At 39.0% G+C, this 17,106-nt stretch overlaps 1 long non-coding RNA gene across 5 annotated transcripts; it reads right to left on the bottom strand.

Annotated features, from left to right (window-relative positions):
• Positions 1–1,588: 1,588 nt before the first annotated feature.
• LOC309693822 lies at positions 1,589–7,185 on the bottom strand. 5 transcript variants are annotated; one of them, XR_014272737.1, is made up of 8 exons: positions 7,086–7,185; positions 6,774–6,854; positions 5,142–5,323; positions 4,615–5,043; positions 3,906–4,062; positions 3,545–3,653; positions 3,318–3,439; positions 1,589–2,157 (listed from the first exon to the last, which is right to left on the bottom strand). It is a non-coding gene; the product is annotated as an uncharacterized lncRNA (long non-coding RNA). The 5 variants fall into 5 exon arrangements; XR_014272733.1 differs by having other exon boundaries at positions 6,774–7,185; XR_014272734.1 differs by having other exon boundaries at positions 3,906–4,057; positions 6,774–7,185.
• Between the last annotated feature and the right edge of the window lie 9,921 nt (positions 7,186–17,106).

The following is a 17,106-nucleotide window of genomic DNA, read 5'->3' as shown; positions in this document are numbered from 1 at the left end:
TGCGTTCCATTTACAAGTAGTGACAGTCTGCCGCAACTCGAACTCAAACCCCGCTTTGTTCTTTAATTATAGGCCTTTTATAGCCGTTCATGACACACACACACACACACACACACACACACACACAAAACACTTTGCCTCACAATGACAGTGTAACTTTACCTAACCTAACCTTTAAAGTATCTGATATAGTATAGAAAAATGAAGCAACCAGAGATTTAATGATGAAGACTCTGGGTTTTGTAGTTCACATTTTACACACCTGAATGACTCTTTGCATATAATTTATTGAAGAGGAGTTTAGAATGCACTTTATATTTAGACTGTTGCTGTTTAATTTTTTAGATTGTTGCCGTGTTATGTCATGAATAAGGTTCACCTGCTGGGGGTTTGATGGATCAGCTGGACAATACAGTCAAAGTCAGACTTCATTCATCATATGCAAGAATCCTAGTTGGATTTTTGTTGTCACTCATGTTTTTGAACCAAATATTGAAAACAATTCTGACAGACTGGATACCTCATCAGGGTGTACATTACCTTTCACTCAAGCATCCCAGGACAGAGCCTTGCCCCACCATGAGCCTGGGTGGATCCGTGGTTATAATATAAAAGGACCAATGCTGAATATGAATATTTCATGAAAATTTAATTATAATACGAATTAGTAATAAGGGTTTCTCTGCGCCCTTCTCCACCCCATACTCAAAGAGCTGCGGGCAGAGAGGGTGACAGGAGAGGATGGCACTGAAGAGAAGATGCTCGGTTTCTGGAGTCTCCTGGTCCTGTCAGTATTAGTAGGATGCATCTGCTGTGTCTTCTCGTGGATGCTCACCTACCTTGACTCATTCCAGCCTGGTATGGATTTCCCAACACTGCGGACAGTGGCCCACGTCAGAGACGTTTAATATTTATTACATATGTCTGAATTGCTAACCCTAACCCTAGCTCAACAGACCACAATGCCCTGGACTGTCAGTATTATTACATGCTGTGAACATAAGTAGCTTTGATCACAGTTTATGTTGTAAAAGAGAAGGAATATTGAAAAAAAGATCAACATTGTGATATTATTTGTTCCAAACTGACCAGAAACATGCTTGTCATACTCTCACAGCAAAGGATCAGACTCACTGTGCATGACAGCTCAGGCCAATGATGTCTGTTAGATTGTCAGTTGTTGTGCTTCTGTACAGTTAGGGTCACCGTCTCTATTTCAGAATAATTAATATGCGGAAAACACTAAAAGTTGATTGTCTTCCAATATTCTAGCATAATTAAAAAACTTTGACTTTGTAAGTACATATTATTAGTCCTAATGCCAGTATGATTCTTCATAACTCCTGCTTTGAAATACTGAACTTTAAAATTTACTTGATGAAAGATAATTTACAGTGGCACTCTGTCAGGATAATTCTGACTATAAGATCACTCTATTAATCTGAATCCTTCTGAAATGTGCTGTGAATGAATGCTGATGCAACTCACTGTGGGAAAGCTGTTAATAAAATGAATCTCACATGCAACACATTCACAGAGGAAGAGGACACAAAGGGAGGACATGCAGAGGCTGTGTTAAAGTCAGAAATCCAAATCTTTAGTCAAAAACAGGCGGCGGTTACAAACAGGAAGACAAGCAGTCCATCAAACAGTCTACAGGGTCAAACATACAGAGAATTCAAACAGCAGTAAAAAAATAACTGGACACTGAAAAACTTAAAGCAATGTGAGACACAATAAAAGGAAGAAGCGCAGTATATTCACTGAATTATCATCAATTACAAAAGAGAAAAAGAGAAAAGGAGAAAAACAATGATTTCTACGAAAATAAACCTTGATGGAAACATACAGAATGTAAACTGTGTGAGTTTGGTGAACTTTGTTAGTAACAAATGAGAAAAAAAAAAGAGAGACAAAAACTCAGTATTCATTACATTGCATTACATTAGAAAGCATCTAAACATTATGGTCATGGATTTTAACAGTCTTAGTTCCGCTCACTGTCATCATTATAATCATCATGATCAATGGCGAGGTCCTGAGGTGGGTGGGGCTGTCTCTGGTGCTGTCACCATGAAGGAACAGCATCTGGCACATGTTGCTGAAACATCCCAGTACACTGGTGTAGTTTCCTCTCCAGCTGTTTGACATTTGACACTTCAACATTAAGGGGAAGAAGAAGAAATAGTGTTAGGTCAGGTGACCATATGGTTTCTAAAGTAACTGACAGGGAGTAACCAGGCCGTTAGAAATGGATGGCAGAAGTGGCGCAGCTGCCCCTCTGTTGGTCTTCCTTGGTCTCTTGTGTTCTGGGGGCCTCTGGATGTCTGGAGTTTTGATCTCCTCCATACCTGCTTCATGCCCTGGTGGACGGGGCTGTGGCTCCCCACACCCTCTAGCACATAGGTGTCAAACTCTGGCCCGCAGCCTAATTACATTTGGCCCGCGAAGCCATACCAAATTACTATTAGAGCTGACCTCTAATAGCTAATATATATAGTTTAGTATTAAGCTTTGCTTGTTCCATATTCAGTTTTTCAGCAAAACTTGTTTGAGTCTATAAGAAAAGATTCATTCTCATGAATGGAGGAAGATTTTTTTTTTTATATTAATGTTAGCCTGCGACTTTGTTCCAGTTTTGAATTTTGGCCCACTGTGTATTTGAGTTTGACACCCCTGCTCTAGCAGATCATTACATGAAGGAACCTTTTAAAAAGCACGTCCATGCTCACAGGTGTACACACGGGTGCTCACACACACAAACTACACCCTTTTTGGCTCCTACCTCAAAGTACACTGTGCGCTGTCGATATTATGTGCTGCACAATAATGTTTAATATTTAGTATTTACTGTTATATTCACATATATCATCGTGATGTTGTTTATTGTATTGCTCTCCTTTTCTTCTGCTGTTTTTCTTTTTTCTTTCTCAACAGGTGATCTAGGTTATTGTATTGTATGTATTTTTTTTTGTCTGCTTATTTAGTTGTTTTTTGTTTTTTTGCTCTTTATTCCCGTCCCTCTTCTCTGCTGTTTTTCCCCCTCTTCCTTTCTCCCTTTTCTTTTCCTCATTCAAGTCTGTCCCGTATCTAGCAAGTGAAAGTAAAAAATAAATAAAATAAACAATAAAAGGTATATCAAATAGACCATTACGGCAAGGCTGGGATGGTCAATTTGGTAAAGTAAATCCGTTGGGCATCTTTCTTCGCCTTTAGACAATAATTCTGATGGCAAAAGAACCAAACGGGACAGGCAGGAAAAAAAAAAAGAAAAGAAATGGATGGCATGTGTTTAGAGGTACTGTAGCTGTACTTACCAAAAGCAGAAGCACACAGATGACAGATCAGATGCTGAATGTTGCAGGAACATGCTCATGTGCGGTGGTCATTCAGTGCTGCTCCGGCAGGTTAGACAGTCCAAGACTGATATCCTGCCCATCTGAGAGTTTGAAAACACACATGCAAAGATTTATTTTGTATTACACTCAAAGTTGGATGTTCATTTCTGTCCTTTAAAAATGTTTGTGTATTTGAAAGCACTAACATTTAAGGATGACTTGGATCGTCTCCTTTAAAGGGGAGACAAGTGTATCCACTGATCCACGTCACTTTACCTGGATGATGACTCCTCTCCCCCTCACTCAGAAACACTCCTAATATAACCAAGCAAATAAATAATATTGAAGATTTACTTACATCATTACAAAAACATCAAAAACATCTCCCTTTGATTCTATTTCTCCATTCCTGCTGAACATCAGGCAACAAATATCTCAATAAATCACAGTAAAATGTAAAGCACATGTTTTCTCTGCTTTGTCTAACCTCTGCAGAGCCTCTGTCAAGAAAAACATATCTGTAAGCATAAAACAAATATACATTTCATAACACGTCACTGGACAAACCTCAGTCAGTTGATTTCCTCTGTGCAGTGTAGACGAGCATCAGTCAGCAAGTCAAGGTGGTGAGATGGACTGGTGTCCTTTGTGACTCAGCTGGTGCTTCTGAGGAAACACCACCGTCTCTCCACACCGTCACCATCTGTGAGCACAAACTGCTGCTCTGCCAGCATGTAGGAAATCACATATCACACACACAGGGGTGAAGAAACATTAGAGCTCAACTTTGGATACTTTAGATCTAAACAGATAAAACTAGCTCTTAGCTTCAACAATCAGTGAACAGACAAACAATGATACCAAACTGATTCTGTATGAATACAATATGGTATTTTCAATACAGGTGTCAAATTAATTTATTAAAACTAATACAGATATATGTATATCTTTTTTTTTAATAAATTCGTTTGCTAAATTATAAGAATATATATATATTTTTTTCATTTAACAATTGCAACTGAAAGAAATTAAATATTGAACAAAAATATATTGTCACATTCTGAGCATGCTCAGCATGCTGAAAGACTTGAAGTTGCTACAGATTTTAAGAAGTGATAATTATAGGAAAAAAACTTCTCTTTTTCATCCGTTTAATCAAACATTTGATGCCTTAGATGTCTCAGTCTATAGCGTTCTGCAACTACAACTAAGCTGAAGCTTGGATTTGGCTGCAGGTGCCCCTGTACATCCTTCTCAGCAGCACACATGTGGGTACCATTTAATCACACTTCTTCCTGAGCTTTGCTTCATCACAAGACCAAAGGTGGCATCCCGTGTCACGGTCATATCATCATCCAGAAGAAACATTTGAAGAAACATCATGGAGAAGAAACATTTACGCGCCTCCTGGTTTTGTTTTCTGATCCTGCAAAAAGACTGAGGACAACAAAGCCCAGAGAACACGAGATACACAACATCCAACATTCAGACTCAACAGCCTCCATAAATGAAGAGCACCAGGTTGGTTCAGTTATAGTAGATATGAGCATACTTCACATTACTGGGTATGAATAATAATCAAGAGACAAACTTTAAAGATGCAGAGCATGATGTCCCACCATCAGACTGTAAACAAACATCCACCAGGCTTCTTTGCTGGCAAAATTGATGATTCTCCTATCAGGGATCAGTAGAGTGTATTAACCTGTGGTATAAGCAGCAGTCACTTAAATATTACTGTTTCAGATAAGAAATCTAGCACATAAAAGCCAGGGTGGGAGGGATCTCTGCAAACTGACTTACCTCTGCAAGTGTGAAGCTCAACAAAAATCTGACTCTCCAGTCACAGACAAACAAAAAACTCCAGCTGGGAGATAGAAAACGCTGTCTGGGTCTTGCTGGATCTTGCTGGTCAGAGTCCACACATTAGCAGAGTGCTTCTTGGTCCCACTGGCCCATATGGACAGTGACTGTGGAGAACTGTTCTGGAAAACAGAAAAGAGAATTAAAATAACAAAAAGCCAAAGAGGATTTCCACAGAGACTCTCTTGGAATCAGCAATCAAAAAATCACTGGTTCATATTTCAATTAAATATGAACAGGTTCCTTAAATGTTCAGATCTGATTTAATTTAATTTACTTCACACAGCACATTCGTCCAGGCTGACAGGTAAACATAGAATTAATCTCAGGTAACATGACTCATAGTAGAGATTCAGTAAGAAAGATTGCAGGCTCTAATATTATTACCACACAATCCAAGGACACACCAACAGCTCAGATTTCTAGAACTATTTAAACAAATGTCTTCTGAATATTCAATTCAGGTTCACAGTGGGAGGGTGGGGGGTGTCGTGGAATTTTTAAAATAAAGTCTGCAACACAGAAAGAGCTGTGATCAAGCTATTTATTACTGCGCACAGGAGAGCAAACACACATCAAACATCACAGTTCAGTCATGTCAGCTCTGCCACTTCACGTGTCTCGCTATGAAACCTAACGGATCAATGGTTATGCTGTTTTGTGCCCTTGCCGTTATCAGCACCTGTAAAGGGAGTTGTTTTCTCAAACTGCTGAAGTAAGTTCATCTAGTTTTAGAAACTTTCATTGAACAGTCTATAACAGTGTCACAACTAAGCATATTAAGCACTTAAATGCTTTAAATGAGAATAACATAAAATTTCTATTACAGGAGCTAGAGCCTGTCCCAGTAGTCATAGGTAGAGCACACCTGGACAGGTCACCAGTCTGTCACAGGATTAACACAGATGCAGCCTGACTCAATCCTAAATGTTCAGCACACAGAGACACGGAGGTGCCGTTTAAAGCTTAGTGTTAACTTGAGTCACTGATCATTTGCAGTATTACAGAATCTGGCAGTCTTTGCATGATGTCCACGTCACTGTACGTTTCTAGCTGACTCTCAGGTGTGACAGGTGTGACAGCAGGAAAGAGTAATAATAGCCTGCATCCTGAGGTTTTTCATGCAGGATTAAAGGAGCCAGGCTTTGTTCACACAGCTAGGATTGTATTTTACACTGACCCTGGGTCAGTATAAGTTTAAACGAAGCACTGAAACTTGCACATATTTATTACAGATGCACTGAAGCTAATCGAGATATTTGCTGTCAGTCTGTGGCTGCGATTAAACACTTTACTGGAAACTTATTAACTAGTAACTTCGTCAGTCATGACAGAGGCTAATATTTCTGTGCTAACATCGTTTAAACAGTAACAGCTTTACTCCAATATAAGCTAACGTTTACACCGTAACTTTAAGCTAGCACCATAAAGACGGTAATAACATCTACAAATGCATCTTAAAGCTGTTATATTAGCACTCGGTGTATTACTAACATAACCACATTAACATTATTGACACTCGCTGACTTTTAATAGTCATTCTATAAATGCTGTCCGTTTAAACGGTCTTACCTGTAAACACTGCTGTATCCACCGGATTGCAGCCAGAGTGGATTCTGGAGTCTTCCCACGCTCCTGTTAGTGATCTTCCATCTGGATGGATGATAACAACCTTCTGAACAATCTAGCAGGAGATGGTCCATATCTATGGGACTGATTTGTGCTAATAACGCCCATTGTATGGACTGATAACAGCCGAAGCGGGTGAATAAAGTCACCCAGTCGTTAGCTGTGCCATTACCCAGCATACACCAGCACAATATTAGGCACAGCACCACCATAGACATTTTCAGTGGTTTTGAATGCAGGACATGGTTATCTTACCTTGTAAAATGCATGACAATAAAACAGCTAACCACCACAAAATGGTATTGTGTGTGTATGTATGTGCATGTGTGTGTGTGTGTGTGTGTGTGTGTGTGTGTGTGTGAGAGAGAGAGAGAAAGACAGAGAGAGGGAGGGGCGGGGGGGGGGGGGGGAGAGATCAAAGGCATGCGTTTATGTTAGAGTGTGCCTCCTCTCTCTTATTGGATGTATGGTATAGCATGTTTATTCAGGTGCACCTTTGAAGTCTATGAGAATACCAGAGGTGGGACCAAGTCATTGTTTTGCAAGTCTCAAGTAAGTCTCAAGTCTTTATCCTCAAGTCTCAAGTCAAGTCTCAAGTAATGTCAGGCAAGTCAGAGTCGAGTCTCAAGTCACTGGTGTAAAAGTCAGAGTAAAGTCACAAGTCTGAAATTTTGAATTTCAAGTCCTTTCGAGTCTTTAAAAAAAAACAAAACGAAAAAAGCATGTTGCAGTTATGCTAAATGTAAATATTAGACCATGTAATTTTTAAATCTGTGTTTTTCTCAACACATGACAAAATAGTGAACTTAGAAAATATACACAAATTGTGAAATTGCACCTCTTTAAAATGCAGCTCAATTAAACCTAGCTCCAAGAATAATTTTCACCGACAGTTCTGAGATACGCTGCATGTTATTCTTGGATGCGGTTGTAGGACCGGCTTTAAAATCGCATTACAAAAATATCATACAAAAAAAACTGCATCACCAACGTAGCCTGGACAACATTTGCTAGTTAGATGAAGTCAGCTATCTCATTGTAGCATATTTATATGCATATTTATAATCATACGGTTCTTGGAGTGAGTGCATACACTCATGAAGTTTAGTAACTTCCGGTCACTGCAACAAGCCCAGGTACAGTTTACCGACGGATGGGTGCAGGACCTTGAAATGCACCGTGTAGAACGAAAGACCATCGTACGTATCATAAGTTTACCAGTCTCACAAATCGTCGTCATAAATACACATTCCTTAACCGTTTATTAATAGGACCTTTGAGCTCAACGGTAATTAATTAGTAGTGGAAATAATTTCTGGTAGCATTACAGAAATGTAGCAGTGACAATAATATTGTATGCTGTAATCGTACTGGACAATTAGTGATACAAAAAACCTGTTTTATCCTGTGAATAAAAGTATATGTTTTTGTCAATGTACCATAATAACAGAAGCGAAACGCAATATTGTGTCAGGACAATTCACTATTTATGCACAATAAATAAAGGAGCATAACGCGACAATTTCTGTTCAGCGCCAGACTTGCTTGTAACCTATATCACCAATTATGTTATGAAAATGACGTATTAACTACTAAAAAACACTGACCTTCGTGTAAATGCTTGGAGCAGACTAACCTGTGAGCTGGAGTGTTCTGGGACGTTATATTTGATCTTTGAATGGCTGCAATCCAGGCCATCCATCGCCTCTTTGTTACTTCGGAAACATGGCTCGAACAATTTCTCTTCAACGACGTAATCCGATAACAACCGATCTCTTTACCCGTCGGCTTCCCGTGGCTGTCATGCCACCGGCTATTGCAGTTAATAATACAACAGCTTCTTGACATTTTTGTGTTTCTTTTTATCGCTGTGTGACTGATTTCAATTGAAAGCCTGCGTGCGCTAGTACTTCTTGCCACGAGTTCCCAGAATCCTTTGCGGTTTTACCCCTGAATGACGTCACATTTTCAATTTCTATATAATATGCATGTTAAATTTTATATTTGGGGTAAAATATCAAGTCTTTTCAAGTAAACCGGTTCAAGTCCAATTCAAGTCCCAAGTCATTGGTATAAAAGTCCAAGTCAAGTCACAAGTCTTACAACATTTTTTCAAGTCAAGTCTAAAGTCATAAAATTAATGACTCGAGTCTGACTCGAGTCCAAGTCATGTGACTCGAGTCCACACCTCTGGAGAATACTTTGCAGCCTGGTCTGAGTGGTCATTTCTGCACAGACACAATGAAGCGTGCACTCAGTTTAGATGAGGCTGTTGCTGCAGTTTTGCACTCTCCACAAGCAGTGGAGATACTTCTGACAGCGAAGAAGAATTTTTGCCAGGCACCGAGGAGCTTTGCAGCTCATGTGAGGAGGAGGAGAAGGAGAAGGAGGAAGAAGAGCAGGAGGAAGAGACAAGACTGGAGGATGGCCAGTGGAGATCTAAAAATGGAGAAATCATGTGGCAACCCACACACGAAGAGGTCCTGCCATTTTTTCCTCCCCCCATTTTAACCCCAGGACCAACCCATTATGCAATTCGTATAGGATCAGCAGCCCTGTGAGCACTTTCCATCTTTTTTTTTGCAGAGGACATTATGCAGCTAATCCTGCATTTCACCAACCTGCAGGGGCAACAGGTCAGTAAAAGACTGGAAGGACATAGATGAGGAGTTGCAGGCTTACATGGGGCTTGTGATGCTGGCTGGCCTGTACAGGTCTCAACATGAAACGACAACAAGCCTGTGAAATGGGGAGACAGGGCTCTTCTGTTTCCTGCTACCATGTCAAAAAAAAAAGATTTGAGCAAATTAATCGGTCAGTAAGATTGTCTCTCCCGTCTAGGTCGCTACAGGGGGGACAAGGCTGTGGTTTCCTACATCCCCAAGCAAAGAAAAAAGGTTGTCTTATTGAGCACCAGGCACAGTGAGCTACAAGTCCAGGACTCTGGGAAGAGAAAGCCCCACATCATCCTGGATTATAACAAATGCAAAGGGGCTGTGGATCATCTGGACCAGGTAAGCACAATTATAAGTCATTTATTTGCCAAATTGTTTACCATTTCTCATTGTTATAACTGATAAAGTCAGATAATGTGACTATAATAGTTTTGATATGAGATGATAGTTTTAGACTATGATAGTTTTGATAGTTACAGTAAGGGGGGGGGGGGTCCAGTTTGACGCCCACAGGCAGGAAGAATCTCTTGCTTATGGCTGTATAAATCTGTTCATGTCACCTGATCATTTCTTTTTGTTTTGCAGGTTTGTGGCAACTACTCCTGCCGTAGGAGGACACGTAGGTGGCCCATGTGTCTGTTCTACCACATGATCGAGGTGAGCTGCTATAATGCTTTCATTCAAGACAGATGTAATTTTTGATAGAAGACGCATATACACATATTTATGGATTTATCTTATAAAGTTCGATATCCCCGTGTTGAGCAAACAGGTTTTGCAGCTGTTTGATCTAAGATTTTCAAGTTATTCACAAAATGAATACCTATACTTTGTTTCGTGCGAGAACTCCATTCAAATGCATGTAATAGTCAGAAACGCACTGTCTCGTTAAAATAAAGCCTTTTTGTACAACTTCATGAAGCTAGCTGTAACATTTGATAGGAGACTCGGATACACATGTTTATGGCTTTATCTTATAGAATTCAATATCCCCGTGTTGAGCAAACAGGTTTTGCAGCTGTTTGAACTAAGATTTCCAAGTTATTCACATAATGAAAACCTATACTTTGTTTCGGTCGAGTTCCCCATTCAAATGCATGTAACAGCGAGAAACGCACCGTCTTGGCGAAAGAAAGCGTTTTTGTACAACTTCATATAAATAGCTGTAACTTTTGATAGAAGACTCAGACAAACATGTTCATGGCTTTATCTTATAGAACTCAAGGTCTCCGTGCTGGGAAAACAGGTTTTGCAGCTGTTTGAGCTAAGATTTCCAAGTTATTCACATAATGAAAACTTATACTTTGTTTCGGTCGAGTTCCCCATTCAAATGCATGTAACAGTGAGAAACGCACTGTCTTGGCAAAAGAAAGCGTTTTTGTACAACTTCATATAAATAGCTGTAACTTTTGATAGAAGACTCGGATACACATGTTTATGGCTTTATCTTTTTAGAACTCAAGGTCCCCGTGTTCTTTTGATAGAAGACTCGGATACACATGTTTATGGCTTTATCTTATAGAACTCAAGGTTCCCGTGCTGGGCAAACAGGTTTTGCAGCTGTTTGAGCTAAGATTTCCAAGTTATTCACATAATGAAAACCTATACTTTGTTTCGGTCGAGTTCCCCATTCAAATGCATGTAACAGTGAGAAACGCACTGTCTTGGCGAAAGAAAGCGTTTTTGTACAACTTCATATAAATAGCTGTAACTTTTGATAGAAGACTCAGACAAACATGTTTATGGCTTTATCTTATAGAACTCAAGGTCTCCGTGCTGGGAAAACAGGTTTTGCAGCTGTTTGAGCTAAGATTTCCAAGTTATTCACATAATGAAAACTTATACTTTGTTTCGGTCGAGTTCCCCATTCAAATGCATGTAACAGTGAGAAATGCACTGTCTTGGCGAAAGAAAGCATTTTTGTACAACTTCATATAAATAGCTGTAACTTTTGATAGAAGACTCGGATACACATGTTTATGGCTTTATCTTATAGTACTCAAAGTCCCCGTGTTCTTTTGATAGAAGACTCGGATACACATGTTTATGGCTTTATCTTATAGAACTCAAGGTTCCCGTGCTGGGCAAACAGGTTTTGCAGCTGTTTGAGCTAAGATTTCCAAGTTATTCACATAATGAAAACCTATACTTTGTTTCGGTCGAGTTCCCCATTCAAATGCATGTAACAGTGAGAAACGCACTGTCTTGGTGAAAGAAAGCGTTTTTGTACAACTTCATATAAATAGCTGTAACTTTTGATAGAAGACTCAGACAAACATGTTTATGGCTTTATCTTATAGAACTCAAGGTCTCCGTGCTGGGAAAACAGGTTTTGCAGCTGTTTGAGCTAAGATTTCCAATTTATTCACATAATGAAAACGTATACTTTGTTTCGGTCGAGTTCCCCATTCAAATGCATGTAACAGTGAGAAACGCACTGTCTTGGCGAAAGAAAGCGTTTTTGTACAACTTCATATAAATAGCTGTAACTTTTGATAGAAGACTCAGACAAACATGTTTATGACTTTATCTTATAGAACTCAAGGTCTCCGTGCTGGGAAAACAGGTTTTGCAGCTGTTTGAGCTAAGATTTCCAAGTTATTCACATAATGAAAACCTATACTTTGTTTTGGTGGAGTTCCCCATTCAAATGCATGTAACAGTGAGAAACGCACTGTCTTGGCGAAAGAAAGCGTTTTTGTACAACTTCATATAAATAGCTGTAACTTTTGATAGAAGACTCAGACAAACATGTTCATGGCTTTATCTTATAGAACTCAAGGTCTCCGTGCTGGGAAAACAGGTTTTGCAGCTGTTTGAGCTAAGATTTCCAAGTTATTCACATAATGAAAACGTATACTTTGTTTCGGTCGAGTTCCCCATTCAAATGCATGTAACAGTGAGAAACGCACTGTCTTGGCGAAAGAAAGCGTTTTTGTACAACTTCATATAAATAGCTGTAACTTTTGATAGAAGACTCGGATACACATGTTTATGGCTTTATCTTATAGAACTCAAGGTTCCCGTGCTGGGAAAACAGGTTTTGCAGCTGTTTGAGCTAAGATTTCCAAGTTATTCACATAATGAAAACCTATGCTTTGTTTCGGTCGAGTTCCCCATTCAAATGCATGTAACAGTGAGAAACGCACTGTCTTGGCGAAAGAAAGCGTTTTTGTACAACTTCATATAAATAGCTGTAACTTTTGATAGAAGACTCGGATACACATGTTTATGGCTTTATCTTATAGTACTCAAGGTCCCCGTGTTCTTTTGATAGAAGACTCGGATAAACATGTTTATGGCTTTATCTTATAGAACTCAAGGTCTCCGTGCTGGGAAAACAGGTTTTGCAGCTGTTTGAGCTAAGATTTCCAAGTTATTCACATAATGAAAACCTATGCTTTGTTTCGGTCGAGTTCCCCATTCAAATGCATGTAACAGTGAGAAACGCACTGTCTTGGCGAAAGAAAGCGTTTTTGTACAACTTCATATAAATAGCTGTAACTTTTGATAGAAGACTCAGACAAACATGTTCATGGCTTTATCTTATAGAACTCAAGGTCTCCGTGCTGGGAAAACAGGTTTTGCAGCTGTTTGAGCTAAGATTTCCAAGTTATTCACATAATGAAAACGTATACTTTGTTTCGGTCGAGTTCCCCATTCAAATGCATGTAACAGTGAGAAACGCACTGTCTTGGTGAAAGAAAGCGTTTTTGTACAACTTCATATAAATAGCTGTAACTTTTGATAGAAGACTCGGATACACATGTTTATGGCTTTATCTTATAGAACTCAAGGTTCCCGTGCTGGGAAAACAGGTTTTGCAGCTGTTTGAGCTAAGATTTCCAAGTTATTCACATAATGAAAACCTATACTTTTTTTCGGTCGAGTTCCCCATTCAAATGCATGTAACAGTGAGAAACGCACCGTCTTGGCGAAAGAAAGCTATTTTGTACAACTTCATATAAATAGCTGTAACTTTTGATAGAAGACTCAGACAAACATGTTCATGGCTTTATCTTATAGAACTCAAGGTCTCCGTGCTGGGAAAACAGGTTTTGCAGCTGTTTGAGCTAAGATTTCCAAGTTATTCACATAATGAAAACGTATACTTTGTTTCGGTCGAGTTCCCCATTCAAATGCATGTAACAGTGAGAAACGCACTGTCTTGGCGAAAGAAAGCGTTTTTGTACAACTTCATATAAATAGCTGTAACTTTTGATAGAAGACTCGGATACACATGTTTATGGCTTTATCTTATAGAACTCAAGGTTCCCGTGCTGGGAAAACAGGTTTTGCAGCTGTTTGAGCTAAGATTTCCAAGTTATTCACATAATGAAAACCTATGCTTTGTTTCGGTCGAATTCCCCATTCAAATGCATGTAACAGTGAGAAACGCACTGTCTTGGCGAAAGAAAGCGTTTTTGTACAACTTATATAAATAGCTGTAACTTTTGATAGAAGACTCGGATACACATGTTTATGGCTTTATCTTATAGTACTCAAGGTCCCCGTGTTCTTTTGATAGAAGACTCGGATACACATGTTTATGGCTTTATCTTATAGAACTCAAGGTCTCCGTGCTGGGAAAACAGGTTTTGCAGCTGTTTGAGCTAAGATTTCCAAGTTATTCACATAATGAAAACCTATGCTTTGTTTCGGTCGAGTTCCCCATTCAAATGCATGTAACAGTGAGAAACGCACTGTCTTGGCGAAAGAAAGCGTTTTTGTACAACTTCATATAAATAGCTGTAACTTTTGATAGAAGACTCAGACAAACATGTTCATGGCTTTATCTTATAGAACTCAAGGTCTCCGTGCTGGGAAAACAGGTTTTGCAGCTGTTTGAGCTAAGATTTCCAAGTTATTCACATAATGAAAACCTATACTTTGTTTCGGTCGAGTTCCCCATTCAAATGCATGTAACAGTGAGAAACGCACTGTCTTGGCGAAAGAAAGCGTTTTTGTACAACTTCATATAAATAGCTGTAACTTTTGATAGAAGACTCGGATACACATGTTTATGGCTTTATCTTATAGAACTCAAGGTCTCCGTGCTGGGAAAACAGGTTTTGCAGCTGTTTGAGCTAAGATTTCCAAGTTATTCACATAATGAAAACCTATACTTTGTTTCGGTCGAGTTCCCCATTCAAATGCATGTAACAGTGAGAAACGCACTGTCTTGGCGAAAGAAAGCGTTTTTGTACAACTTCATATAAATAGCTGTAACTTTTGATAGAAGACTCAGAAAAACATGTTCATGGCTTTATCTTATAGAACTCAAGGTCCCCGTGTTCTTTTGATAGAAGACTCGGATACACATGTTTATGGCTTTATCTTATAGAACTCAAGGTCTCCGTGCTGGGAAAACAGGTTTTGCAGCTGTTTGAACTAAGATTTCCAAGTTATTCACATAATGAAAACCTATACTTTGTTTCGGTCGAGTTCCCCATTCAAATGCATGTAACAGTGAGAAACGCACTGTCTTGGCGAAAGAAAGCGTTTTTGTACAACTTCATATAAATAGCTGTAACTTTTGATAGAAGACTCGGATACACATGTTTATGGCTTTATCTTTTTAGAACTCAAGGTCCCCGTGTTCTTTTGATAGAAGACTCGGATACACATGTTTATGGCTTTATCTTATAGAACTCAAGGTTCCCGTGGTGGGCAAAAAGGTTTTGCAGCTGTTTGAGCTAAGATTTCCAAGTTATTCACATAATGAAAACGTATACTTTGTTTCGGTCGAGTTCCCCATTCAAATGCATGTAACAGTGAGAAACGCACTGTCTTGTTGAAAGAAAGCGTTTTTGTACAACTTCATATAAATAGCTGTAACTTTTGATAGAAGACTCGGATACACATGTTTATGGCTTTATCTTATAGAACTCAAGGTCTCCGTGCTGGGAAAACAGGTTTTGCAGCTGTTTGAGCTAAGATTTCCAAGTTATTCACATAATGAAAACCTATGCTTTGTTTCGGTCGAGTTCCCCATTCAAATGCATGTAACAGTGAGAAACGCACTGTCTTGGCGAAAGAAAGCGTTTTTGTACAACTTCATATAAATAGCTGTAACTTTTGATAGAAGACTCAGACAAACATGTTCATGGCTTTATCTTATAGAACTCAAGGTCTCCGTGCTGGGAAAACAGGTTTTGCAGCTGTTTGAGCTAAGATTTCCAAGTTATTCACATAATGAAAACGTATACTTTGTTTCGGTCGAGTTCCCCATTCAAATGCATGTAACAGTGAGAAACGCACTGTCTTGGTGAAAGAAAGCGTTTTTGTACAACTTCATATAAATAGCTGTAACTTTTGATAGAAGACTCGGATACACATGTTTATGGCTTTATCTTATAGAACTCAAGGTTCCCGTGCTGGGAAAACAGGTTTTGCAGCTGTTTGAGCTAAGATTTCCAAGTTATTCACATAATGAAAACCTATACTTTTTTTCGGTCGAGTTCCCCATTCAAATGCATGTAACAGTGAGAAACGCACCGTCTTGGCGAAAGAAAGCTATTTTGTACAACTTCATATAAATAGCTGTAACTTTTGATAGAAGACTCAGACAAACATGTTCATGGCTTTATCTTATAGAACTCAAGGTCTCCGTGCTGGGAAAACAGGTTTTGCAGCTGTTTGAGCTAAGATTTCCAAGTTATTCACATAATGAAAACGTATACTTTGTTTCGGTCGAGTTCCCCATTCAAATGCATGTAACAGTGAGAAACGCACTGTCTTGGCGAAAGAAAGCGTTTTTGTACAACTTCATATAAATAGCTGTAACTTTTGATAGAAGACTCGGATACACATGTTTATGGCTTTATCTTATAGAACTCAAGGTTCCCGTGCTGGGAAAACAGGTTTTGCAGCTGTTTGAGCTAAGATTTCCAAGTTATTCACATAATGAAAACCTATGCTTTGTTTCGGTCGAATTCCCCATTCAAATGCATGTAACAGTGAGAAACGCACTGTCTTGGCGAAAGAAAGCGTTTTTGTACAACTTATATAAATAGCTGTAACTTTTGATAGAAGACTCGGATACACATGTTTATGGCTTTATCTTATAGTACTCAAGGTCCCCGTGTTCTTTTGATAGAAGACTCGGATACACATGTTTATGGCTTTATCTTATAGAACTCAAGGTCTCCGTGCTGGGAAAACAGGTTTTGCAGCTGTTTGAGCTAAGATTTCCAAGTTATTCACATAATGAAAACCTATGCTTTGTTTCGGTCGAGTTCCCCATTCAAATGCATGTAACAGTGAGAAACGCACTGTCTTGGCGAAAGAAAGCGTTTTTGTACAACTTCATATAAATAGCTGTAACTTTTGATAGAAGACTCAGACAAACATGTTCATGGCTTTATCTTATAGAACTCAAGGTCTCCGTGCTGGGAAAACAGGTTTTGCAGCTGTTTGAGCTAAGATTTCCAAGTTATTCACATAATGAAAACCTATGCTTTGTTTCGGTCGAGTTCCCCATTCAAATGCATGTAACAGTGAGAAACGCACTGTCTTGGCGAAAGAAAGCGTTTTTGTACAACTTCATATAAATAGCTGTAACTTTTGATAGAAGACTCAGACAAACATGTTCATGGCTT

The sequence above is a fragment of the Aulonocara stuartgranti genome (assembly GCF_965226115.1).
Source record: "Aulonocara stuartgranti genome assembly, chromosome: 18".
Classification (NCBI taxonomy): Eukaryota; Metazoa; Chordata; class Actinopteri; order Cichliformes; family Cichlidae; genus Aulonocara; species Aulonocara stuartgranti.
This window is presented reverse-complemented; position numbering and strand designations above follow the sequence as displayed.